Here is a 25,383-nt window from a genome sequence, read left to right as displayed (position 1 = left end):
CAAGAAGCTGAAGACGCCATTTTGAGCATAAGGTAACATAGAGCCATTAACTGCCGGCTCATCAGAGAGTGCATTGTATTACATTGCCGGTCCTCAAAGATCACATTACACTAAACCTGGAAGCTAAGAGACTTTATTATCCTAAGGCACCGGATAAAGAGAACATATTTTAATCATTACGGATTATAAGAGACTGTGTTATATGGAAGTGCCGGATAAAAGCAGAGACTGTATTGTTTACCGAGCCCCAGTTATATTTTGCCTAGAGCTCAAGTTTTTGACTGTTGTCATATTTTCTGCATGTTCAGTAAAGACAAAACAAATATAATCCCGGTGTCAGTAATTATTGTCCTTAAAGTCATATTACAAGCGGTAGCCAAGGGGTTAATGAGCTCAGCCATGCCTGCATGAAGTGAGTGTTGTAAAGCCTGCAACATGGTCTTGAGCATAGCTTCTGTTACAGGGTTGGAGGATGAGGGCAATTAATCAAGGACTTGCCCAGGTATAGAGGTAACAGATATATTAGCTCCTACCATGTCCTGTGTATCGTCCGGGTCATATACTGTCTCCCTTGGTGTCTCAGGGGTTCTGGGTGCCGGGGAAGATGGCGCCGAGAAGGCCAGCCCACGTGGTGATGCAGGGCTATGTGGAGAGGCGCGCTCTCTCAGAGAGATTGCATCTCTGAATGCTCTTGTGTGCGCATTCCTCCCCTCTGCAAGCAGACTAACCTCCGATGCTGGCACTGATCTGCTTCTTCTCGGCAGCTGCTCTTCCATCTCTCTCCTCGGGGTTTGTTGGTACGGCTCAGAGGTGAGTGAGCTAGCCTGTGTGTCGGAGGCCATTTCCTCCCTGTCTTCCTCTGGTCGCCTTGGATAGTAAAAGTCCGTCAATTTTACCGATTTCGTCACCGGTTTTCTTTTCCTCGGCATCTCCCTTCTGTGCTTGTATGTTTAGTTTGCGTCCTCTCTCATTCCTCGGTGCTAAACAGCTAGTTTTCAGTGCTTCATGCCGGAGCCGAAGTATCAAGCGGCCATCAGGTTCAGCTGCCAAGCCACGCCCCCTATTGATTAACTTATATTAACTTTTATTTGGGGGGAAATAGAAAAAAACTGAAATTTTGCCACTCTTTTTCGCGTCTTAAATCAACGCCGTTTACCGTGTGATATAAATAACACAATAACTTTATTCAGCGGGTTGTTACGATTGCAACGATACCAAATTTGTATAGTTTTTGTATGTTTTACTACTTACACAGTAAAAACGCTTTTTTTTCAAAATTATTTGTTTTTGTGTCTCCATGTTTGAAGAGCCGTAACGTTTTTATTTTTTCGCAGATACGGTTGTATGAGGGCTTTTTTTTGCGGGAAGACTTGTAGTTTTTATTGGTACCATTTTGGAGTAGATGCGACTTTTTGATCACTTTTTATCACATTTTTTTAAAGTCAGGATTCACAGAAAACAGCAATTTTTCCATAGTTTTTTATTAATTTTTTTACGGCGTTCACTGTGCGGGTTAAATAATGTTATAGATTTATAGTCGGGGTCGTTACGGACGCGGCGATACCAAATATGTGTAACTTTTTTACTTTATTTTGTTTTTTTAATAGTAAAGCAGTTTGTAAGGGGAACAGCTGGGATTTTCATTTTTTTTCACATTTTTTTTTTTATTAACATTATTAAACTTTTTTTTCACTTTTTTACTAGTCCCACTAGGGGACTATAATATGCGATTCTGCGATCACTATTATAATACACTGCAATACTTTTGTATTGCAGTGTATTATGCCTGTCCGTTTAAAACGGACAGGCATCTGCTAGGTCATGCCTGCGGCATGATCTAGCAGGCATTCACTCCAGGCAGACCTGGGGGCCTTTATTAGACTCCCAGGTGCCATTGGAGACACAGACACTCGGCAATCGTATCGCCGGGTGTCGGTGGGGGAGAGAGGGAGCTCCCTCCCTCTCTCCAAAACCACTCAGATGCGGTGCTCGCTATTGAGCACCGCATCTGAGAGGTTAAACGGGTGAGATCGATACTAATATCGATCTCACCCGGCAGAGCAGGGACGCTCCCAGCCCTCAGCTGCCTCTAGCAGCTGAGAGCAGGGAGATTTGACAGCTCCCTGCTCTGTAAACTTATTCCGATGCCGCGACGTAAAAAGTCTATGGCATCGGAATAAGGCCCGTTAGTGACCGACGTAGAAACACGATGGGCCGGTCACTAACGTGTTAAAGGGGTTCTCTGGAAAAAACTTTATGGTCTCATGTTTACTTGATAAAGTGGTTCTGTTTCCACTAAACGCGTTGTACCTCAAGAGACCCTCTATCTCTCTTTTTTATGTATGTTTTATTATGATCTATTGTTTTAGACAATTAATTATATATATATTTTTTCTCAAAAAACTATTGCGCCTGGATGGTGTCTCTTTTTTACAGTGGATCCCACCTGGTTCCCACTGTTTTTATCTACCTACTCTTACTGAAGATGTCCTCAAAACTGGCTTAATGAGATGGTAGATCGGAGAGTGACTGAGGCAGTGGAGGCAAAACAGGGCGGACCTGTTGCAGGCAGCGGCTAAGGCATCTTGGCCCCCATTGGGGGACCTCTCCAGAACTCCAGTGAAGGACCTGGGCGTGTAGACAAAGCCAAGGCAGACCCAGCAGAACCGGGTTGATGGCTTTAGGCAGGACGAGGAAGTTGATCTGTTCTGAGTGAAGGACTCCGATTTGTAACGTAAGTGGTTTCATGATAGCCACAATAGGATCGGGCAATGGTAGTCCATTTACAGAAGCAACAGCAAGGGATCTCTCTAGAAGAACTGTGGGTAGATGTAGTCGGTCTACTAAATCCTGCTGGATGAAATCTGCAGCTGCCCTGGAGTCAAAATAGGCAGAGGAGAAGTGTGATGTCTCTCCCGAGATGATGGTCACAGGAATAGATAATTTGGAAGAGGTTTTGATGTTTGGCATCATCCCACCTAGAGTTGCCTCTCTAGGAGCTGGAGTTTCCCGGCTTTTGTGGACATTGGCGCACGAAAGGGCCTTTAAGGCCGCAATACAAACACAGACCTGAAGAGCGTCAGCGCTGTTTCTCCTGCTCGGACAACTTGACTCTGTCTACCTGCATTGGTTCCTCAGGTAGAGCAACAAGAGGGGGCAGTAGTGGTCTCTGGAACAAGGGTGCTAATCTGTGAAAAAGTCTCTCCACCGAACCTCCTCATCGCGTTCCTGGATCCTCATGTTGACCCGGGTAGCCAACAGGATATGGACATCCAAGGTAGGTGGGAGGTCGCGGGCTGCCAGCTCGTCCATGGTGTGTGAGGACAGTCCATGCCATAGGTCGCCACCAATGCTTCATTGTTCCATGCCAACTCTGCTGCCAGGGTACGGAAGGAGATGGCATACTCTCCTGCTGTGGACCCCCTTGCTTGAGGGTTAGCAGAGTGGCTGCTGCTAAGGATGTTCGACCCGGCTTCTTGAACACGTCACAAAAAGTCTGTAAGAACAGGGCTAAGTCCGAAAATTTGGGCCCCTGTCATTCCAGGATGGGGTTCGCCCATGCGAGGGACTTGCCAGCGAGGAGGGAAATAATGAACGCTACATTGGCCTCATCAGAGGAGAAATGGTGAGCACGCAGTCATAGCGAGGAAAAAGAGGCAGTGCAACTGTGGATCCAGAAAACAGACAGTAGGAGTATTAGGCAGTGGAACGGCAGCAGTCTCTGGGGAAGGAACAGGGAGTTCATCCAGTCGGGCGATGATGGAGTTTACAGCCACGAGGAGTTGATCCTGACGTGCATATAGATACAATATATACTATTGGGGTCCACCCCTTAGTAATTGCTGACGTGCATATAGGTCACGCATATCCGTCTGTATGACCTGAACTGTGGTCTTAGGCTGGCCAGCGGGTTCCATGGCCTGAGGGTAATCTAGGGAACATATGTAGCTGACTTTAGCTTGACTAATAATGCATTAAATACACAGTGGAAAGATCCCTTATCTTGACCTTTTCAATGACTTCTCAATGGTTATTTTTGTGTGATATCACGCTGCAACAAGTTATCAGAGTCCAGTTAAAGATGGCTACATCCGTATGTGGACCCACTAGGCCGTGGGCTCCGGCTCAGATAGGGCTAGGTGTGGCAGGTTGCGCCAGACGAAGCGGATGGCACCAGGAATGGTAGATGACACACAGACGTGGCATATCCAGCCGGCGGTACCACACGACTCTGATAAAAGGCAGGCACAGTTAGGAAACAGCAAGGGATACAGGAAATAGGATGCAGGGAACGGGAACTCTGGGATCAAGCAGGAAAATACTAAGGGACCCTTTGCAATACAAACATGGGAAAAGTACAAACAACGCTCAAGCAAGGAGTGGAAGGGCAGAGACCTTTTTATAATCCAGGGTGCACTGGGGTAGGATAGAAAACTTTTAGGAAGTGCACACGCTGGCCCTTTAAGGCACTCCTCGCACACTCCAGGAAGGGAAGGCCGCGCCAGCCGTGGTCTCTGGGGAGGTAGCCAGGCAGTTGCGGTCGCGGCCGTTCATCACAGGGTGAGCGACAGAGGTCCGCAGTCATAACACTGAGATTTTTTTGGTATTGTATATATGTACTGAGCAGTGGCGTAACTACCGGCGTAGCAGCCGTAGCGGCTGCTACGGGGCCCGCAGCATGAGGGGGCCCGTGTCGCCCGCTGGCACGGGCCCCACCATAGCCGGAGGCTCCGCTGGCAGCCGCTATGGCTGCTACAGCGGGACGCCACTGAACACTACGGCAGAGCAGGGAGGTATCTCCCCGCTCTGCCATTAACTGGTTCCCGACCGCTGGCTGTATTTTTACGGCCAGCGGTCAGGGTCCTTAAAACCCGAGCCATAGACTTTTTACGACTCCGGTTTTAACTTACTGCCCGCGCGATCGGGCTGCTGAATGTCGGGTCTCCGGCTGTCAGTGACTGCCGGGGACCCCGAGGAGAGGATAGAAGCAGCTTTCGTTGCCAGTGATCATACATGTATCCCCTATCCTGTGGATAGGGGATACATGTATTTTGTAGGACACACTGTAGGTCGCATTTTTTTGGGAGGGGGGACGCTGTATGGCGTTCCCTACAGGGGGGGGAACGCTGTATGGCGTTGCCTACAGGGGGGGGCTGTATGGCGTTCCCTACAGGGGGGGGCTGTATGGCGTTCCCTACAGGGGGGGCTCTATGGCGTTCCCTACAGGGGGGGTGTATGGCGTTCCCTACAGGGGGGGCTGTATGGTGTTCTCTACAGGGGGAGCTGTATGGGGTTCTCTACAGGGGGGTCTGTATGGCGTTCTCTGCAGGGGGACTGTATGGCGTTCTCTACAGGAGGGCTGTATGGCGTTCTCTACACGGAGGGCTGTATGGCGTTAGCACTGTCCAATAAATATACAGTACACAGAAGAAAATACGGTCCAGCAATCCTCATGACAATGTGATGACTTTATTAGAAAAACATTTTATAAACCACACGGCATGTTGAAGTGATGATACAAGACTGCTTACGCGCATCGAAAGCCAACTACATTCTTCGCAAATGTACGCCATCTCCTCCAAATAGTCAATTATATCAGAAGTCCAGTTCCTTGTGCTGCATGACTCGTGGACACCCTATCTGTGGCGATATCCGTGTCCTTTCCACTGCTTCTCACTTGAGTCCTGTAGGCACAAAAAACATTCTGCAAGTATCCATTGTCATCCGTGCCTGCAGATTCTGCTTTAATGATGCAACTCACTCAACTCCTTGTCTATTTCATCGTTTACTGATGCCTCTTTTAGATGCGACAGATGTATTTTTTTTATACTTACCAGCCTGCTTCACAGGCACCATCCCTTTTTATTGGCACCTGATCAATAAGGGGGTCCTTGCTCCACCACCATAACACTGCAATACTAAACAAAATCTTCCATAGACATCACAAAAACTAGACAAGCCTTTCCTCCCTTATGTTTCCCAACATTTCCTGGGACAAGTGTGTGTAGGTAGAAATCAACAAACATGTTTCCTGGCCCCAAACTTTACCCCCTCTTTCCAGTAAAGGATTGGCTTTCGGTATCACGCCTCCTCGCTTTTACCTTTTTACTTTATCCTGCGTAAACATTTTTTTCAGCATCTTAAACGTCTTGCCCATTAGCCCATCTATCCCCAACATCAGACCACTTATTATCATCTGACAGATCAGAATCAGACTCAACCAGCTACTGTTGCCTTCTTCTGCTTCTCTTTACATCCAGATGCGCTGCTCCTGTAATTCCAAACATTGTGCCAGTACCCCGTGTTTTAAACATTTTGGCAACCCCAAGGTGTCCCTCTCCCATGTTGAGATTATGAGGCCCTACTGGGATATTGCTGCCTTCATCGACCCTGGATCCCTGCGCAAGGATCCTGGCACTTGGCCCATCATTGTGCCATGTTCCCTCAAATTTTTGCTAGAATGATACCATTGAGGATACCTGCCTTGCTTCCTTGATGCCATTTCCTCCAAACAATCCAGTACACCCCAAGTCCAGGTCCTTGTGCTGCATGACTTGTGGGGGCTCTATACGTGGCAATATCCTGGCACCTTCCATTGCTTTCCGCTTGAGTGCTGTAAATATAAAAACATTCTGCCAGTGTCCATTATCACCTATGCCTGCAGATTATGACTGTGTAATGAAACTCACTTAAGTCCTTGTCTATTGCATCCAGGCCTTGACACATCGCAAATGTTCTTGGCAGACCAAAGCTGTCTAAAATCCCCCTACACTCCCTCACCCAATTACCTTACACCTACGTTCAGTCCCAAACCGAGCCATGTGGCCAGCATTTTGGACAAAGATACCCCTAACTTACATTATGCCTATTCCTACCAACTATCCAAGGTTCCCCACTGCTACGCCTTTCTTGGCATTTTGCCCGCTCATTACTTTTTCAATGTACAGAGCTACTGGTGGATACTGTATATAGTAACTAATGATGGACATACCGCATATAGATGAAATATTACTTCAGAGAGTCCCCCTGGCAGCAGGCAGCCGATCTCAAGAAATTCTGGAACAAAAAGTATAAACTGTGAAGATATTATGACGTGCGCTTAGTATGGTTCATCATATCAACAAATATATGTTCAGCCTATTGAAAACATCAGGGAGATTGTTCCCACAGTCTTGTCATGTGTCTCTATAGGAACATTCTGGATGACATCACATTATAGAATTTCTATAGGTTGTTATTTGCTATAATACTTACATATATACAGTGGATCTTCTAGCATGTCGGCTGTCACTGGTGCCACATATTCAGATGTTATAAATGTCTGTAAAATACATAATGGGTTTAATGCACATACATAAAATAACCCCATATCTATAATGAATAATAATATATTTACTTTCACACATTTCATTTTCTATAACAGGGCGAGTCCAATGCCCCTCTGCCACACAAATAACACCAGCAGTATAATGGCACATAATAGTTGGAGGACCCTGGTATAGATTTTGTATCAGGGACCAGGAGCTTATTGTTATTCTTCTATATAATCTTATCCTTAATGGAAAACTTCTAATTTGTCTTTTGTGGAGTCTTTTGGACTGGAGTAGAGAGAGTAGAAAATGGTAAATTGGATTTCTGGATTCAACAGACAAAATAATTATTAAAGGGGTTTTCTGACAGTTTCATAAACCTTAGTCTAAGCCGCATATGGCTAAAAATAACAAATTGTCCCTACTCATTTTTTAAATTCCCTGTGGCTCCTGCGCTGGTGGTTCTGTTGTCTTTAGTTGCTAGGCCACAGCGGTCATGTCCGTGTGGATGGCATGTCACGTGGCAGCTATTGTGTCACATCCAGGGCCGGCCTTAGGTTTATTGGTGACATGTGCAGTATCTGTGACGTCCTCCCCCTTATGATGCACCATGTAGTGTCCAAATAATTTAATCATACAGTGCCCAAATAACATCACCCAGTCAATAAACTAGGGATTGTATCTTTCTGTTTTTTTATATTATAGGTTTGGGCCCTAAATGCCGGATCGGCAGTGTAAGTTGAGGGTGCCCAGGCCATCTATGGTGGTAGTGCCCTCTTCAGTATTGACCAGTAATACACACTATGTGATCATTTAGAGATGCAGTTAATAAAATACACTGACCTTGGACTCTCCTACTGAATACATCCAACTGAATGTAGAACGTTATGTGATGTGAGGTGGAGGGCTCTGCTTAATCTTTGATCTGCCCTCCTGGTACGTGTGGTTATCATTAACTCTTATGAGGAATTAATTCTAGGAGAAAGAAAGACAATGTATTAGGACAAATCTCAATCAATGGCAACATTTCTATCTAGAACAGAGTCCAGTCCCCAACCAGTGTAAAATTACCAAAGGGGTAAATAGGATGACCGGCTGGGGTCCAGGGATTTGGGGTGGCCCACAGCTCTGGGGCTCCATACGCCCCTGAAATTGGACAAACAATAACGGCGCAGGGAGGAAGCGAAATGTCTGACCCGGTTGGTCGTCTATTAGGTGAGTATAATTTTTTATTTTATAGGAGCAAAGGGGGCACTATTAATATGGGGGATAAAAGGACTGAGTCCGGGCTTAGAAAAGGGGGCTTCATTACTGTGGGGCCATACAAAAGGGGCATTCTGACCCAGGACATACAAAAAGTGTCATTCTAACTGTGGAGGGTATTGGTGGATACTGCATATAGTAACTAATAAGAGACGCACCTTGCATAGATGAAATATTGCTTCAGAGAGTCCCCCTGGCAGCAGGCAGCCGATCTTAAGGTGTTCTGGAAAAAACAATAATTGTGTAGTTTTATTTCTCCAGACAGACGTGTGCTCAGTATAGACCACCCAACAATGAAAGAAATGTACATTAGGGCTCATGTACACAGCAACTTCATGTGGACGGACCTGTATGGTGGCGCACAGACTGCAGTACTGGTAATGTAGACACTCTGTGTGCGCTGTGTGCTCCCCCATAAGCCAAATGTGTATTAGGAAATGACATAAATAACAAGTCCCTTATATATTACTAATACCATCATATCTTCTTTATGGAGCATTTCTATAATAATAATAATATAAAGCTGCAGCAAAATTCCCAGCATTTACTTTTGCTACATGTGGATGAGTTTTTGAGACTGTAACTATTCACCTGTAACACTTGTGAATTTTGCCGCGCAGCAAATCTGCAGCGTCTGAATTCAGCTTTATGGCGTAGAATATAGTACTCAAATACTGCAATCATACAGTGCCCAAATAACACTGCCAGACAAGTATTGTCTGCCACACTGTAATGTAATCCATTATCAAGGAATTGTATCTGCATCCTGAGCAGTGCCCTTTACTTTTTTTACATGAAGAGTGGGATTGAGTGTTCAAGCAATGGGTGCCCCAGACATCAAGACCAGTGGCGCCCCATTCATTAGTGACAGGTGATGCACCCAGTGTAACCGCACAGGTCGCACACCCCTAAGACAGGCCCTGGATGAACAATATTGGGGAATTTGTTCCCACAGTCTTGTCATGTGTCTCTATAGGAACATTCTGGATGACATCAGATTATAGAATTTCTATAGGTTGTCATTTGCTATAATACTTACATATATACAGTGTATGTCCTAGCATGTCGGCTGTCACTGGTGCCACATATTCAGATGTCATAAATGTCTGTAAAATACATAATGGAATAAACATAAAATAACCCCATATCTAGAATGAATAATAATATATTTACTTTCACACCTTTCATTTTCTATCACAGGACGAGTCAGACATTGAAAACATTTTGTAATGTTAGTGTAAACCCAGGGAACATAACTATAGGAGTGAAGAGGTTGCAGTCACACCCAGGCCCAGGTGTCCATGACTGACATTAGGGGGGGTCACAATGTGGGCAATTTACAAATGCCAATCCCCAATGCCCCCATCTCCGAGAGGAATCCCGATTTTCGCTGCTAGAAACGCGATGTCAGTGAGAGAAGCACCCAGGCGGAAAGGCAGCTGCTGAGTTGCCCGGCCGCTTCTAAAACACAAGCAGTGGAAGGGAGCCAGCGCAGCGCCCCGTTCCACCTGCTGGAGGGATGCGCCCTATGTAATGGCACAGGTCGCACACCCCTAAGGCCGGCCCTGGCTACTGCTCAGCCTTATTAGGATAATATACGGTAGCTTTTTAAGACCATTTAATTAAATTAAATTAGACATCATATTGAAAACGACTGAGAAGTCACATTCCACATTACTGACAGCTGCAATTCTCAGACAATGGTAAGGGTATGTTCACACACTTAACTAAAAAACGTCTCTAAAATACAGAGCTCTTTTCAAGGGAAAACAGCCTCTGATTTTCAGCCATTTTTTAAACCACAAATATTTTTTGAGGCGTTTTTACCAACGTTCTTGGAGCTGTTTTTCTATTGAGACAATGAAAAACGGCTCCAAAAACGGCCGAAGGAGTGAAATGCACTTCTTTTTACAGGGTGTTTTTTATGCGCCGCTTTATCAAACGCCCACGTAAAATGCACCATCGGAAAAAAAAAACAGTTTTTCCCATTGAAATCAATGGGCAGATGTTTGGAGGCGTCCAGCCTCCGTATTTTCGGCTGTTTTTCGGGGTGTTTACGGCCAGGAAAACGGCTGAAAATAGGCTGTGTGAACATACTCTGTTGTACTGAGTTGTAACTTTAATGAGAAAATATGAAACATTGAAATCTGAATGTAAAATGTTCAGTTGTTACTTGCATTAATAGAAACATTTTACTGGAACTTGAACTGTTTGTCTAAAAAAAAACAACCCCAACTCCTGACAATCACCAGAAAAAAATCCTTCTACAGTTTTTTTTAAACGGCCACGTAAAAAACGCCTCATCGGAACAAACCCCCGTTTTTCCCATTGAAATCAAAGCGCAGATGTTTGGAGGCGTTCAGCCTCTGTAGTTTTAGATGTTTTTCGGGGCGTTTATGGCCATGAAAATAGGCCATGTGAACATACTCTGAGTTGTAACTTTAATGAGAAAATATGAAACCTTGAAATCTGAATGTAAAATGTTCAGTTGTTACTTGCATTAATAGAAACATTTTACAGGAACTTGAACTGTTTGTCTAAAAAAAAAAAACAACCCCCGACAATCACCAGAAAAAAATCCTTCTACAATCATATAGTTGTGGTGAGGTGTTGGTGTGGTTAGAAATTGCTGCAGTAATGTCCAGTGTGAATCTGGCCTTATATGAGAATTCTAGAGCGTATATATTTCATGTGTCCAGTAACATGTAGAATTAATGATAAAATGCTGCATCTTACCTGTCAATCACACAGTCAATCACAGTCCCGGTCCAGACGTCATTGGCAGAAATTGTAAAAAATATGTAATCCAGCTGCACATAGAACCTAATGGCTAGTACTGTCTATGACATCATCAGTGACATCATAAGCGGCTGCAGTATCTGTTACATCATCTAATTATCTCCTACTGCCTGGATAGACTGTCTGTGCATACACTGGATATAGGCGTTACATGGGACTGCTGTTTATAAACATGGAAGAAAGATACATGTGTGGTTATAGGGGCTACGACTAAGAACATGTAATGTATGAAACGTGTAATCTGTTACTAGATGGATTTTATACTGTAATACAGATGTAGCCATCTTTAACTTGACTCTGATAACTTGTTGCAGCGTGATACTTTCTTGATCCCGCAGCACTCCGTGTTTCAAGTGTGCATGAGTAGGCTTCCACGCCAATGTGTAAAAAATGGGAACTCAGCACTCCAAGGTATTATGCAATAAGTGATATTTGATTTCACATATAGCAAAAAGTAGTAATCCAAAAATAATGGCGCCATTACCCAACAGCGACCGAGGTCACAAGCGCCGCATATCCGTGTCTAAAGAAGGTTGAATGTATAGACCGAAACGTTAAAAACCTATTTTTGGATTACTACTTTTCGCTATGTGTGAAATAAAATATCATTTGTTGCAGCGTGATATCACACAACAAAAGCCATTGAAAAAGTCAAGATAAGGGATTGTTTATTTAATGCGTTAAAAGTCAAGGTAAAGACGGCAACATCTGAACTAATAAAGGATACATTTTATTGAATTTCGTTTTAGGCTACATTCACACAACAGTAAAAAACGTCCGCTTTCAGAACAATGATGTTCTATGGGTATATTCACACGGCCTTTTTTTAACCACCGGTGAATATTGGCCGTCAAAAAATAGAACATGTCCTATTTTTGGCCGCTTTCACGGCCAGACGGCCCCCATAGAAGTCAATGTATCAATTTTTAACGGCCGTCAATACATGTAACAGCCGTTAAAAACGGTTCTGTGATTTGGGGATTCAAGAGCCAAGGGAACTATTGGCTCCCTTGCTGGTAATCGGCGGCGCAATGACACATACTCACCGATGCAGCGCCGTCCTCTACAGGTGTGGTCTCTAGTCTCATGGGATCTGCGAAGGTGACGAGATGACGTCCTCGCGTCGCCTTCGCAGAACCAGTGAGACTAGAGATCACTCGTGATGTAGACGGTCATGCATCGGTGAGTATGTAGGGCATTCAGGCGGACAAAAATTACGGATATTGTTGCGCTCACTACTATGGTAGCATGGCGCTAGTACAGGGGACATTGTTGTCTACTGTAGCAAATTTTTCGGCACGGTCCTGAATTTACTGAGAGAGTCCCGGAAGATTACCACAGGGAGGGGGTGGTGTGGTGCTTTATCCGGAGAGGTGTCTGTGTCATCATCTACAGGGGGGCTGTGTGCCATCATCTACATGGGGCGGTGTGCCATCATCTACAGGGGGGCTGTGTGCCATCGTCTACAAGGGGCCGTGTGCCATCGTCTACATGGGGCGGTGTGCCATCATCTACATGGGGCGGTGTGCCATCATCTACAGGGGGGCTGTGTGCCATCATCTACAGGGGGGCTGTGTGCCATCATCTACAGGGGGGCTGTGTGCCATCATCTACAGGGGGGCTGTGTGACATCATCTACAGGGGGTCTGTGTGCCATCATCTACAGGGGGTCTGTGTGCCATCATCTACAGGGGGTCTGTGTTTCATCATATACAGGGGGTCCGTGTGCCATCATCTACAGGGGGGCTGTGTGGCATCATCTACAGGGTGGCTGTGAAACAATCATGACAATGACCTTTGTTTGGGTGTTTTCAGGGGGTTGGGACAAAAGAAGCCAGACAAATGAAATTCATCAGTTTTTTTAACGGCCATGAAAAACGGATGCAAAATGGATGTGAAACTGCCATTAAAAACGGACAGACGGACTGGAAGTGTATAAAAATTTGCAGACACAATGATGCAAAATGGCCATGAAAAACTGACAGTTGATCAGTTTTTAATGGCCATTTTTTTTCACTGTCGTGTGAATGTAGCCTAAGTTCTGGATCGTCTCCATTTTAATGGATAAAGTAACCGGACAATTATCCGCCCACCGAGAGTTTATTGGACACATGGACGGCCTGGTGAGCAGATGAACTTCTTGTTTCTTTGTTTGGAGTCATGTACAGATATAGCAATCCTTATCCTGACTCTGATAACTTGCTGCAGCGTGATAATTTATCACTTAAGTCACTGAAAACCATTGAAAAAGTGAAATTAAAGTTTCTTGACACTGTGTATTCAATGTATTTAACCCCTTCGAGCTCAGCAACGTAATATTCCGTCGCGCTGACCGCCCCGTTCGCGCTCAGCGACGGAATATTATGTCGCAGGGAAAATGCATCGCCATTTTCCACCGGCGCGTGCACGAGCTGTGACAGCTGCTGTTTCCGACAGCAGGCTATCACAGCTCAATACGCCGGGACCTATTGCGATGGTCCCGCCTCCACAATCGCCACTATTGGTCAGTCAGTGAGTAACTGTCCAATAGTGGCGATCGGTCTCTTCACTTCCTCTCCCTGACATCACATCCTGCCGCACCCGCCCTGAGATGGAGATAGCGAGGCGTTCAGAGCGGTTGTGAGTAGAGGGAGAGAAGAAAAAGAGTGAAAAAAAGTGAAAAAAAGACAACTTTTTTCTGCTTCCCACCTCCCCAATCCACTACCCAGTCCTTTACCCTTCCTCCTTGTGTTCCCCCCACATTTTTGGTCAGTGATCTCCTATCACTGACCACTTCTTAGTCTTCAGGACCAATTTCTTGGTCCCTGGGGATTATTTTTTTCTTTATAAAACATATAAAATAAAAAAATATATATAAAAAAAAACAAAAAAGAAAAAAAAACCTGTTAATTTAGAAAATGTATCTAGTTAGTTTAGTATTAGTGTTAGTTAGTGTCAGGGAACCGTCAAAAAGCATAGTTAGGTATAGCGTCAGGAATCCATCACCATAGTTAGATCTAGCGTTAGGGGTCCATCACAGTAGTTAGGTTTAGCGTCAGGGAAGCTCGGAATAATCTAGATAGGTTTAGTGTCAGGCACCCGTCACCGTAGTTAGGTTTAGTGTTAGGGAAGCTCAGAATAATCTAGTTAGGTTTAGTGTCAGAGAATAGTCGCCGCCGTAGTTAGATTTAGTCTCAGGGAAGTTCAAATAAAATCTAGTTAGGTTTAGTGTTAGGAACCCTCGCCCTTGTTAGGTTTAGTCTCAGGGAAGCCCACTCGTTCTATAAAAACACCAATTTTTTGAGCTGGTTTAGGTAGCAGCCTATTGCTCCTAGTTAGGAAAGCAATCAAACATGTCCCAACGGATATTTAGTGCCGATGAGGCATATTCATTTCTTGCCTCCGACACAGAGTCGTCGGATGGTGAGACTCTGTTTTATTTATCCACCTCCTCATCCAGTGATGAAGAAGAGGAACCTCCTAGGAGATGCCCCTTGACCACCAGTGCAGTTGAAGCCCCAGAGCGAAATGACCCCGCCGCAGTTCAAGCCCCCATTTGGACCCCCACACCAGACATTTATTAGCCCAAAATCCCAGAGTTAAAATTTAATACGGCAGGGCTCAGTGAAATGGGCTTTTTCAAGTTCTTCTTCACTGATGACTTTATAGATCTTATGGTCTCCCAGACAAATTTATATGTCCAACAGTATATTACTAAGAACCCTACATCATTTTATGCCCAATCCTACAGGTGGACCCCTGTAGATGTAGCAGAGTTGGGCAAGTTCTGGGGACTTCACTTCAACATGGGGCTTCTGAAAAAGCCATCCATTAGGACCTACTGGAGCATGGACATCTTATACCATACCCCCAATGTACCGTATGGCCATGTCCAGGATGCATTATGAGGCGATATTTCGCTTCTTAAATTATAAGGATAATGAGCAGTGCCCACCCCGAGATGACCCCAGTTTTGACCGTTTGTACAAACTGAGACCCCTATTAGACCATTTCAGTGCTCGGTTTGCCCAAGCATACACCCCCGAGAAGTGTATTTCTATTGATGAGTCCCTGGTACATTTCAAAGGGAGGCTTCAATTCCGCCAGTACCTACCGAGTAAGAGGGCAAGGTATGGCGTAAAGATGTATAAGCTGTGCGAGAGTGCATCAGGGTATACCTACAAATTTAGGATGTATGAAGGGAAGGACAGCAGTATTCAGCCCCCAGAATGCCCTCCCTTACTGGAAATTAATGCAAAAATTGTGTGGGATTTGGTGCACCCACTGCTGGACCAGGGTTACCACCTCTACTTGGATAATTTTTATACCAGCATCCCACTCTTCAAGTGCCTCGCTTCCAGAAGTCCTGCGGCATGCGGCACTGCTAGAAAAAATCTGAGAGGCCTCCCTAAGACTCTGCTTGGGCAAACACTCAGAAGGGGTGAGAGCAGGGCACAATCTAGCAGCAACATATTGTGTGTCAAGTACAAGGACAAGAGAGATGTCCTTGTATTAACAACAATACATGGCCACACCAGTACCCATGTACCTGTACGAGGTACCAGTATAGAGACCCCCAAACCAGACTGCATCCTGGACTACAATAGGTACATGGGAGGGGTTGACTTGTCAGATCAAGTCCTGAAGCCCTACAGCGCCATGCGGAAATCGAGAGTGTGGTCAGTGCCGCATCTGCCATGAGGCCAGGTGAGCCGACGGCCTCAGGCGGCACCACCTACCCAAACGGGTGGGGCGGCATTTTCATCCCGGGATGGACTGGACCAGGGGGAGGGGCCATGCAGACGCACATAGCAGACGTGCCGAACGTCTGTAACACTCCTCCTCCTCTCTGACGCTGTACACAGCACATGCAGCCAGAGAGGAGCAAGCCTGCAGGAGGAGCAACAAGCGACGAGCAGCACGAGGTAAGTTCCTGCCTTGCTGGGACCGGGACCCGTAACGTGAGTATACTGCAAGGGGGAGTCTGGGCATTTTACCGACAGCAGAGGGCTCTATGGGGCTGGAATAATCCACCCCATAGAGCCCTCACATCACTATAATGGAAGGATTAGTGTGGGTGGGGGAGGGTCTGAGCATCTGTCTGACTTACTGCAGAGAGCTCTATAGGGGGGGGATTCTGCCCCCCCCCCTTTTAGAGCAGTCAGTCAGATGCTCAGACCCCCCTAACCTTTCAGTATAGTAACTAGTCAGGGCTCTATGGTGGGGGGATAATTCCCCCCTATAGAGCCCTCTGCTGTCAGTAAAACGCCCAGACCCCCCCCCCCTTGCAGTATACTCCTGGCTTTGTAGCTTTCCTGTGCTTAATTAGTGTGGGAAAGCTACAATCAGGGCTGTGACTGGTGAGTCTCACAGTCACTCCCAGTGCACACTGCATGCAGCAGCTGCGGCATTCAGTCTGACTGAGTCTCTGACCAGTCACCACCCACACGCAGCAGAGAGACAGGATAGACTGATAGTGCCTGTCATTGAATAAACCCTCAACTGCTACAGTTTCAGACACATTGACTATGGCAGCTTCTATAGTGTAGTGGTTAGCTTGTCTGCCATACGTATGGAGGTTGCAGGTTCAAATCCTAGCTGGGGTTTTTTTTTTATTTTTTATATTAATATTTTGTTTTGGGCTTTGTTCACACTAGCATTAATATACGTTTACCTCTCTTCCGTCAGAGGAAGAGAGGATCGATACGTTAAACGGAAAGCAACGGCTCCATTAGAATTACCATTGCTTTCAATGGTAATTCTTTTGTATCAGTTGCTTTCCGTTTGTCTCCGTTCGCTAGGTTTCCGTTCTTTTGAACGGAAATAAAAGTTCTGCAGACTGCACTTTTGTTTCCTTTAAAAAAAAAAGGAAACTTAGCGAACGGAGACAAACGGAAAGCAACTGATACAAAATAATTACCATTGAAAGCAATGGTAATTCTAATGGAACCGTTGCTTTCCGTTTAACGTATTGATCCTCTCTTCCTCTGACGGAAGAGCGGTAAACGTATATTAATGCTAGTGTGAAAGAAGCCTTAGGGCCTGTTCACATCAGCGTTGGCTTTCCGTTCTGGGGTTCCGTCGGAGGTAACCCCGCAACGGAAAGTCAAACTGAAACCACAGTTCCGTTTCTGTCACCATTAGCGCAGTCGACTGCGCTATTGATTCCGTCACAAAAACGGAAACCTGCCGGAATGGTGATGAACGGAAACCATTAGCAATGTTTCCTTCAACATTGATTTCAATGGTGACTGAAACGGAAGCTGTGGTTTCAGTTTGACTTTCCGTTGCGGGGTTCACCCGACGGAAACCTCCCACGGAACCCCAGAAAGGAAAGCCAACGCTGATGTGAACAGGCCCTAATCCTTCCCCATAAACCTGCCCCCGCTAAATAAAATAAATATATTATATAATGTATATAGCGCTGTATCCTGTATCCGTCAGGTCAGCGGGTCCTGCAGGATCGAGCTGTTACCGATCACATCTAAGTTCATAACTTAGATGTGATCGGTAATAGGCGACCTAATGGATTCAGGTCTCAGCGCTATATACAGCTGCTCTGTATACAGAATACAAAGCAGCTGTATCTCAAAAAGTACAAATCATTTTCAATAAAAAGTAATTAAAACTTGCACCAATCGCATTAATAGATATCTTTATATATCATAGTGACATGTCCGAAGTTTTCATCGGTGGGGGACCGAGCACTGAGGCCCCCACCGATCGCTAAAACGAAGCAGCAGAAGTGCTCGGGTGAGCGCTGTGCCGCTTCATTTATGATCGACTTTCAGCCGAGTGAGCGGTGTACGGACTCCTAGACTTTCTATTGAGCCCGTACACTGCTCCAAGGAAAGCCAAACAGAATTGAAGCGGCACACCGCTCACCCGAGCACTTCTGTTGCTTAGTTTTAGCGACTAGTGGAGGGTCTCAGTGTTCAGACCCCACTGATCAAAACTTCTGACATGTCAAAAGTTTTTTAAAAAGTTGTTACACTTTAAAGAGAATCTTTCACCTGCCCACAGATTTGCATTTGAGTGCAGCATGTAATGGTCAGGGCTGCACAAACTCTGGGGCACTTTATATTTTTTCTCCTACCCTCTTTCCTTACTTAGATATCTGTGCTGTAATATTTGGTGCCCGATATTTAAATAACCCCATGTACTGCCAATGGGGCGGTAATTGGCAAGGGGGCGTGTAACATCGCTGTGACACTGCCCAATCCGCTATGGACAATGTCAACAGCAAGAGCTGGAGAGAGGAGATCATGTGCGCGCGCACGCTCTCACTCTTCAGCTCTCGGCAGGCAAGTACAAGACTGTGATCTCAGGTGAGAGATCAGTCTTATCGTCCTTGTCTGCCGAGAGCTAAAGAGTGAGAGCGTGCGTGCGCGCACAGCTCTGATGCCATGAAACAGAAGAAGAAGAATTCACACTCTTCTTCTCCTCTTGTGTTCCTTAGTGGTGGCGGAGCTGCGCGCACGCGCTCTCTCCAGCTCTTGCTGTAACGCTGACCGTAGCTGATTCGACAGTGTCACAGCGATGTTACACGCCCCCTTGCCAATTACCTCCCCATTGACAGTTCAGGGGGTTATTTAAATATCGGGCGCCTAATATTACAGCACTGATATCTAAATAACGAAGGAGGCTAGGAAAAAAATGTAAAGTGCCCCAGAGTTTGTGCAGCTCTCCCCATTACATGCTACACTCAGCTGTACATGTATGGGGAGGTGAAAGGTTCTCTTTAAAAGAAAGGTGTTATAATTATTTTTTTTTATTTGATAGGTTTTATTTTATGGGCCTAATTTTTCTAATTATTTTAATATGTTTCCGAAGGTAGCTATTTATTCATATGTCTGTGGGGACAGCCAACTTTATTTTTATTTTTCATACTGCTCATTTTTGTTTTGCAGGTTCCGCTGGACCATTTGGACTACGTCGTAGATTCGTTGGACTACTTCGCTGATTTAAGCTTTATTTTTATTTTTTTTAATAAAATGGTTAAAGTGGATTGTGTGGAAGAGTTGTCATTTCAATAAAATATATTTCTATATGTCTCTGTTTTTTAATACTTCATTACCGCCTTAGTAATGGCTGCTGTCTGATCGAGAGCGTCCATTACTAAGAAGGGGCTTAGTGTTAGCCAGTAATAAGGCTAGCACTAACCCCTATTATTACCCCGGTACCCACCGCCACCAGGAGTACTGGGAAGAGCTGGGTACGATCCAGCACCCGACCGTCTGAAGAGAAGGGCGGGTACTGGGGTGGCCGCAGGCAGGGGTGAACCTAGCCCCTCTGCTGCCTGAGGCGAACTATAAAAAGGCGCCCCCCCCCCAATCTATCGGAGTTTTCTCATTCCTAGCTTTACACAAACACGCAATATATAATTTTTTTAAATAGGAAAACATTTGATGTTTATTTGTTAGGCCCTGTTCACATGGAGTATTTTGACGAGTTTTTTTGCGCGGAAACCGCTCCGCAAAACTCGTCAAAAACCAGCCGAAAATGCCTCCCGAGAAAGAAGGGACATGCCCTATCTTCACGCGTTTACGCCTCTGACTTCCCATTGACATCAATGGGAGGCAGAGAGCGTATTTCGCTGAGTTTTTTGCCCGTAGCACTCAATGGGCGCAAGCGAAAAACGCGGCAAACGACGTACAGGAAGGGACAAAATCTGCCTCAAAAGCTCAAACTGAATTTTGAGGCAGAATTTTCCTCCTGCAAAAAACTCAGTGTGAACACAGCCTTAAAGTGCTGTTTGAAGTATGGAAAATATTTAAAGAATTCTTCTTACTGCCAATCAGTGCAGTGAAAATAGTACGGTCTGCACTGCACGGCCCCATATCTCTCCTCGGCAGCCAGTCTCATTTGTGGCGTCACTCTCTGCAATTACATTCAGGCCAGTCCAGGACAGATCGCGCTTAGCACGGTTTTGAAGTGGCACGTCCTGGGCTGGTTTCTTTGCTCTACCTGCTGTATTGTAGTGGTCTGCCTGTGCTGGCTCGATGACAGTGGTGGATTAATATGATCTTAGGCCCTGGGCTGTACACAAGTTATGGGCCCACATCCTACACGTAAGTATCACCTACATGTCAAAGTACATCACATGCCACTCTGCAGACTGTCTCTTAGCCTGATCATCTGCTGCCGAACTCACACTTCCCCACAGCCCCCACCACAGTAATTTACATAGATTGTAAGACCAACATTACAAATAATACCCCATACTGTTACTGAATAATACTCCCATACTGTCACTGAATAATACCCCCATACGGTTACTGAATAATACCCCCATACTGTTACTGAATAATACCCCCATACTGTTACTGAATAATACCCCCATACTGTTACTGAATAATACCTCCATACAGTTACTGAATAATACCCCATACTGTTACTGAATAATACCCCCATACTGTTACTGATTAATACCTCCATACTGTTACTGAATAATACCCCCATACTGTTACTGAATAATACCCCCATACTGTTACTGAATAATACCCCCATACTGTTACTGAATAATACCCCCATACTGTTACTGAATAATACCCCCATACTGTTACTGAATAATACCCCCATACTGTTACTGAATAATACCCCCATACTGTTACTGAATAATACCCCCATACTGTTACTGAATAATACCCCCATACTGTTACTGAATAATACCGCCATACTGTTACTGAATAATATCCCATACTGTTACTGAATAATATCCCATACTGTTACTGAATAATACCCCCATACTGTTACTGAATAATACCCCCATACTGTTACTGAATAATACCCCCATACTGTTACTGAATAATACCCCCATACTGTTACTGAATAATACCCCCATACTGTTACTGAATAATACCCCCATACTGTTACTGAATAATACCCCATACTGTTACTGAATAATATCCCATACTGTTACTGAATAATTCCCCCATACTGTTACTGAATAATACCCCCATACTGTTACTGAATAATACCCCCATACTGTTACTGAATAATACCGCCATACTCTTACTGAATAATACCCCATACTGTTACTGAATAATACCCCCATACTGTTACTGAATAATACCTCCATACTGTTACTGAATAATACCTCCATACTGTTACTGAATAATACCTCCATACTGTTACTGAATAATACCCCCATACTGTTACTGAATAATACCCCCATACTGTTACTGAATAATACCTCCATACTGTTACTGAATAATACCCCCATACTGTTACTGAATAATACCCCCATACTGTTACTGAATAATACCCCCATACTGTTACTGAATAATACCTCCATACTGTTACTGAATAATACCTCCACACCATAACCACATAGTGACTGAATAATACCCCCATGTACTGTATATATATATATATATATAATGCTGTCATATATTGTACATATAGAGTCCAACATATGCTGTAAGTATAATTAATCATATCACTTTATACTCTGTACATTATATAGCGGTGTTATAGGTGTGTACATATAATACCACTACATATTGTTTGTATAAAAAATACTGCTATAACTGTAGACATATAGTACCATTATATTCACTGCACACCTATTATACTGCTATATACTACACTCACATATAATACCGCTATATACTGCCAATCAATCTTACCTGCAAACGCTGATGCTGCTGCAGAATCAACTGTAGCCTCTGGTGCCGATGTGGCCGTCACGATGCAGGACCTGTGAGTGACGTCACAGATCTGCACTGTCAGAAGCTGGGCGTTCTGAAGAGAAGAGGATGATACTTCTCTTCACAGCGCCCAGCTAGTGAAAGTATTAAAAACGCCCCGATGTACGCACATAATACACACCCACTTGGACTTTTACTTTTAAACACACCCACTTGGACTTTTGCAAGCCTCATTTGCATAACTACAAAAATGGTCATAACTTGGCCAAAAATGCTCGTTTTTTAAAAATAAAAACGTTACTGTAATCTACATTGCAGCGCCTATCTGCTGCAATAGCAGATAGGGGTTGCAAAATCTGGTGACAGAGCCTCTTTAAACGAGCAAACAAATTATACCTGTTTTATTTAAATCACTATTTGGACTATGATACAGGGTTTTGTTGGTTCTCCAGACAGGGGTATCACATTCCAGGTACAGTCATTTGTGGTATACCATACAATAGTAACAGGCATGGAAATATAGTCCAGGAGTGTTTCAAATGTCCCTAATGTGGCTGACATAAATATCGTCTTTCCATCCATAAAATAAAATATGTATTCTCAGGGTAGGTGTCTATATCATGGCAGTCCAATTGCGGTCTTGAGCTGATCCGCAATCTATATCCAACTTAACATTGTTACACTCCATCCTTGAAGAGTAGGAGGCTCTGTGCAGCTAGTAGATACTTCTGCAGCCTCCCATTTAGTCTGCACGTTCTGTGGTGTTTACATTGTTGCTTCCGGGTATGTCAGCTGACGGCCGGGGGTCACGTTGTTTAGCGTCACGGATGCGGTGGGCTGGTGTGATTGGCTGTTTCGTAGTATGCGTAGTAGGCCAGTGGGAGGAGTATACAGTTCATAGTTACTGAGAGTTCCGTAGTGAAGCATGCCGCTGACATCTATGCGTGCATGCTTCCGTGTTGTGCAGTAGAATATCTACTGCTGAAGAAATATCGCTGGCATCCTGGCCAGACCCCTAATGATAAGTATTGAAACGCGTAGGGTCGGGTGTAATGAGGGAATCTTGCGTAGGGGGCAGTGGCATTGTTGTGTACCCATACATTGTGTGATCTGGGTGCGGTTGACGCAGGCTCCGGTGTGTACTAGGGCCATTACTACTGTTACACCAATGTTCAAACGCTGATTCCATATTTTTATATCGTTGATATATATCCAGTCATATAGGGTTCGCAAACGAATCAGGACTTGGAGTATCTTGTTTAATACGTTTTTAAATACACGGTTGGGCTTTTCACAGTGGTGATTGTACCCCTGTTTTTAGATAGCTATGAAATAAAGGTTATACATTTTACTCATTTATCACTTCAGTGAATTTGCAATATATTATTATATTATATTATATAATATAAATTTCGGTATAATAATGATACAACAGTAAACTGGAGATGACCGTCCAACACTGCGAATTTAACCCCTTAATGACAATACGCCTTTTCACGGTGGTCATTAAAGGGGTTCTCTGGAAAAAAACTTTATGGTCTCATGTAGAGATGAGCGAACTTTTCAAAAGTCCGGTTCGGCTAGTTCGCCGAATTTCACAAAAAAGTTTGATTCGGACCGAACTAGTTCGGACCGAACCTGTCACTTCCGTGCGCCGAGAATGCTACTGTCCAGGGTGCTGATAGAGTTAATGTGCTGCAGTAACTCTTTCAGCAACCTTGACAGTACATGCTCGGCGCGCGGAAAATACAATTTAAATGTAATAAAAAAATAAAAATTATACGTTCGTACTTTCCTCCTGTCCGGCCTCCAGCGATGACGTTTCATCCCTTTCGCCGCTGCAGCCAATCACAGGCTGTAGTGGCAGTCACGCACGTCAGGATGACGCTTCATCCCACGTGACCGCCTCTGCAGCCAATCACAGGCTGCAGCGGCGACATGGATGAAACGTCATCGCTGGAGGCCGGACAGGAGGAAAGTAAGTATGAACGTATTATTATTTTTTTTTGGCATGTATGTATGTTGTCATGTATGTATGTATGTGTGTATATATGTGCATGTATGTATGTTGTCATGTATGTATGTATGTATATATGTGCATGTATGTTTGCATGTATGTTGGTATGTATGTATATATGTACATGTGTGTATGTATATTTGCATGTATATATTTGCATGTATGTATGTTTGCATGTATGTATGTTTGCATGAATGTATGTTTGCATGTATGCTTGTTGTCATGTATGTATGTTGTCATGTATGTATGTATGTATGTATGTATGTTGTCATGTATGTATGTGCATATATGTTTGCATGTATGTTGGCATGTATGTATGTATATATGTGCATGTTTGTATGTATATTTGCATGTATATATTTGCATGTATGTATGTATGTTTGCATGTGTGTATGTTTGCATGTATGTATGTATGTTGGCATGTATGTATATATGTGCATGTATATATTTGCATGTATGTATGTTTGTATGTATGTATGTTTGCATTTTATGTATGTTTGCATGTATGTATGTATGTATGTTTGCATGTATGTATGTATGTATGTTGTCATGTATGTATGTATGTATGTATGTTGTCATGTGCATGTATGTTTGCATGTATGTATATATGTGCATGTTTGTATGTAAATTTGCATGTATATATTTGCATGTATGTATGTATGTTTGCATGTATGTATGTATGTATGTATGTATGTATGTATGTATGTATGTATGTATGTATGTATGTATGTTGTCATGTATGTATGTTTGCATGTTTTTATTTTTGCATGTATGTTTGCATGTATGTTTATATATATGTGCATGTATGTAATTATGTTTGCATGTATATTTGTGCATGATTGTATATATGTATGTATGTATGTATCTTTGCATGTTTGTATGTATGTATGTTTTAATGTGTGTGTGTATGCATGTATGTATGATAGTTTGCATGTATGTATGTATGTATATATGTGTGTATGTTTGCATGTATATATGTATGTATGTTTGTATATATGTATGTTTGCATGTATGTTTGTTTGTTTGTATATATGTCTGTATGGCCATGTATGATACTGTCTGCTGGCGCCCTGTATCTAAGTCAACTTCGCGGCAGGCTTCTATACATGGTATAACAGTCAGTATCACACATTAAACTGAATCTAAGCCTACGACATGTTTTATTTCATTTATTTATTTATTTTTACAGGTTTGGTGTTTGGACTACGTCGGTTTCGAGGACTACTTCGATGACAGTTTTTTTTTCTACAATAAAATGGTTAATGAGGGTTGTGTTGGGGGTGCTTTATTTCAATAAAATATTTTATCTGTATCTTTGTCTTTTTCTTTTCAAATTTTATTACTATCACTTTAGTAATGGCCG

General features: G+C 43.9%; 1 long non-coding RNA gene across 2 annotated transcripts; it reads right to left on the bottom strand.

Annotated features, from left to right (window-relative positions):
* Positions 1-5,497: 5,497 nt before the first annotated feature.
* On the bottom strand, positions 5,498-11,364 carry LOC142740459 (uncharacterized). Of its 2 annotated transcripts, XR_012880700.1 has the most exons (7): positions 11,310-11,364; positions 9,613-9,679; positions 8,732-8,796; positions 8,154-8,285; positions 7,255-7,321; positions 6,992-7,056; positions 5,498-6,613 (listed from the first exon to the last, which is right to left on the bottom strand). It is a non-coding gene; the product is annotated as an uncharacterized LOC142740459 (long non-coding RNA). The 2 variants fall into 2 exon arrangements; XR_012880699.1 differs by having other exon boundaries at positions 5,498-7,056.
* Between the last annotated feature and the right edge of the window lie 14,019 nt (positions 11,365-25,383).

The sequence above is a fragment of the Rhinoderma darwinii genome, chromosome 2 (assembly GCF_050947455.1).
Source record: "Rhinoderma darwinii isolate aRhiDar2 chromosome 2, aRhiDar2.hap1, whole genome shotgun sequence".
In the NCBI taxonomy this organism is placed as follows: Eukaryota; Metazoa; Chordata; class Amphibia; order Anura; family Rhinodermatidae; genus Rhinoderma; species Rhinoderma darwinii.
The sequence above is the reverse complement of the archived record's forward strand: the minus strand, read 5'-3'. Positions and strand labels throughout refer to the sequence as shown.